The following is a 3,620-nucleotide window of genomic DNA, read 5'->3' as shown; positions in this document are numbered from 1 at the left end:
CAGAGCGTGGTTTGATTTATTATGTAATAACGATCTTTTAGAGTAAACTGGCTCGTAAGGTATATCAATTTCAGGCTTAGGGTCGGCCGGCATTCGGCTTTACCCACATCGATTAAAGTGTTGCAATACATAGACAATGAATATCGTATGCCAACATTCATATTGTTTACCCAAATGTCTCTATTTAACTGCTTATTAGGGTGTCCCAAAAAAAATCGATGTTGAAAAAGTCAAGGTGCGTTCCTACATTTTTCCATACATTCTTTTATTTTTGTGGTGTTGTTTTTGAATATTTTGCATGGTTTGGTTCAGCATCGCATTCAATTATTTGACTCACTTGAGTCCATTGAACATCATAAAAAAGTTAATTTTTCTCATAATTTTTAGATAAAACCCTTCAAAACACATGTAAAAAAATTTTTTGATCAAGAACTGAAATTTTCACTGCTAAACGGGATTAAAGACGAAAATTTACATGAAAAAAGATCCTTGGTATCTTATCGGGGGGCTGAGATATTGGCGATTTAACATGTGATGGAAAACTATGCATTTTGTCAAAAATGCAACTAAAGCTCAATATCTCCATTGCACAGTGTTTCATCTTGCCGTTTGTGCGTATAATTTCCTAAATAGTGACTCAAATGTTGATTATAGCCATAAGGTATGTTTAGAGAAGTTTCAGGATATTCAAAAATGCATCTTTTAATGTACAAAGATGGGTGATCAATCCACCAATGAGTGAAATAAAAAATTTAAGTTTTAATCAGAATGAGATAGACGCAAGGTGTCTTCGACAAAGTTTTGGGTTATCTTAAAACAAGAAAGTTTACCGAAGACATCATGTTTCTATCTCTTACATATTACGAGCAACATTGAATTTCAAATAGAAGGCAATAAAAATCACAATTTTCGTTCTAACTTTTTTCGCAGGTGATTCCGATTTTTTAAACCTTCTACTAAGTTATCAGCCATCCAAAAACGCATTTAATTTCTCAACATTGTTATTTTCTATCTCTTAAAATAAAACAGTTATTTAATATATTTGTTAAAATGCATTGTTTTCCATCATATATAAAAATGCCAATATCTCAGCTCCCCGATAAGATATCAAGTATCTTTTTTCATGTAAACTTTCATCGTAAATCCCGCTTTACAATGAAAATTTCAGTTCTTGATCAAAAAATTTTTTTTTGTGTTTTGAAGGGTTTTATCTAAAACTTATTAGAAAAATTATTTTTTCTGTGATGTTTAATGGGCTCTGGGAGTCCAAAAACTAAGTGCAATGCTGAACTGAACCATGTAAAATATTCAAAAACAATCCCAAAAAAATAAAAAAATATATGAAAAAATTTAGGAATCGAATAGAATTGAAAAAGGTGCAAAAGAGTGGGTTTGTAGTTTGAAAAAGCCATTTTTTCATAAATCACGTTTGGGCAACCTGAAAACGACATTTTATAAAGTCGAAATGTTCTACAAAAATGCTATAAATAACATTATCTTTCAATTTAGGGCTGAGAACCTTGACTTTTTCAACATCGATTTTTTTTGGGACACCCTACTGCTCATACAACTTGTAACTTCTATCTTCAAATCATCGGGACGATTATCACGATAGTAACGCCATAAAGTTGTTAACAGTAAAAAAAAAATTATGAAATTAAAATATGATCCCAATTACGTGGTTCATAGATATGATAGGATTCAGGGTTCCGGCGGTGGAGTTGCAATTGTTATTCATCGCCGAATCAAACATCGTGCTCTTCCCCATCTTGAGACGAAAGTTATTGAAACTTTGGGAATTGAAGTTACAACTGAACTTGGGATTTTATTTATTGCCGCAGCATATTTACCATTTCAATGCACACGCGAGCTCAAAAATTATTTTAAAGGTGATTTACAAAAACTCACCAGAAATCGTTCGAAATTTTTCATAATCGGCGATTTTAACGCTAAACATCGTTCATGGAATAATTCTCAAAGTAATTCCAATGGCAAAATTTTATTCAATGATTGTTCTTCAGGATACTATTCTATTTTGTCTCCGAATAGTCCTACATGCTTTTCTTCTGTATGAAACCCTTCAACAATTGATTTGGTGCTAACAGATCAAAGTCATGTATGTAGTGATTTGATCACACATGCTGACTTTGATTCTGACCATCTTCCAATAACTTTTTCTTTATCACATGAATCAGTTTTAAACCCTATGAGCTCTGTTTTTAATTATAATAAGGCTAATTGGGAAAGATACAAAACTCATAGTGAGAGAAATTTCAATAATGAGCTTGATTTGCAAAACGAAGTGAATATTGATTCCGCTTTGGAAGCATTAAAATGTGTAATTGTTGATGCCAGGAATTCATCTGTTCCAAAGGCTCAAGTGAAATTTGATTCACCAATAATTGACGAAAATCTTCAACTTCTAATTCGTTTGAAAAATGTCCGCAGACGTCAATATCAACGTTCTCGTGACCCTGTTTTTAAAACTATTTATAATGATTTACAGAAAGAGATTAAACATAGATTTACTCTTCTGAGAAATCAAAATTTCGATACTAAAGTTGAAAAATTGAAACTATATTCAAGACCCCTTTTGGAAGCTGTCGAAGATTCTTAAGAAACCTTCAAAGCCTATTCCAGTTTTAAAAGATGGTGAACGTTTTCTTGCATCCAATGAACAAAAGGCTCAAAGACTTGCTCAGCAGTTGAATTTGAATTTTTGAATTTTGAATTGAATTTTGTGAGTCCAATTGAAAATGAAGTCACACGTCAATTTGATTTAATTTCTTCCCCGAATTTTTTACCTGCAGAAATAATTGAAACTAACTTGAATGAGACTAAATCAATTATTAAAAATTTCAAAAATGTGAAAGCACCTGGTGACGATGGAATCTTCAATATACTAATCAAACATCTCCCTGAGAGCACAATGGATTTTTTAGTGAAAATTTTCAATTGCTGCTTCAAAATTGCATATTTTCCCAAATTATGGAAAAATGCAAAAAATAATTCCAATTTTAAAGCCGGATAAGAATCCAGCTGAAGTTTCAAGTTACCGACCAATCAGTTTGCTTTCTTCAATAAGTAAACTGTTTGAGAGAAGTATTCTTAACCGAATGATGTCACACATCAACGAAAATTCAATTTTTGCAAATGAACAGTTTGGATTTCGCCATGGGCATTCCACAACTCATCAATTGCTCAGAGTTACTAATATGATACGAGCTAACAAATCTGGAGGTTATTCCACTGGAGCTGCTCTTTTAGACATAGAAAAAGCATTCGACAGTGTTGGCATAAAGGTTTGATTGCGAAATTGCAAACTTTTAATTTTCCAATTTTCCTAATCAAAATTTTGAAAAATTATCTTACTGATCGGACTCTGCAGGTTGTCTATCAGAACTCAAAATCTGATAGATTTCCTGTCAGAGCAGGTGTGCCTCAAGGTTCTGTCTTGGGCCCAGTCCTGTATAACATATTCACTTCAGATCTTCCTGATTTGCCACCAGGATGCACAAAGTCATTGTTCTGCGATGACACAAGCATTTCCGTAAAAGGAAAAAGGCTTCGTGTCATATGCAGTCGTCTGCAGAAAACTTTAGATATTTTTTCTTCCTACT

The sequence above is a fragment of the Wyeomyia smithii genome, chromosome 2 (genome assembly GCF_029784165.1).
Source record: "Wyeomyia smithii strain HCP4-BCI-WySm-NY-G18 chromosome 2, ASM2978416v1, whole genome shotgun sequence".
Taxonomy (NCBI): Eukaryota; Metazoa; Arthropoda; class Insecta; order Diptera; family Culicidae; genus Wyeomyia; species Wyeomyia smithii.
Note: the sequence above shows the minus strand (reverse complement) of the source record.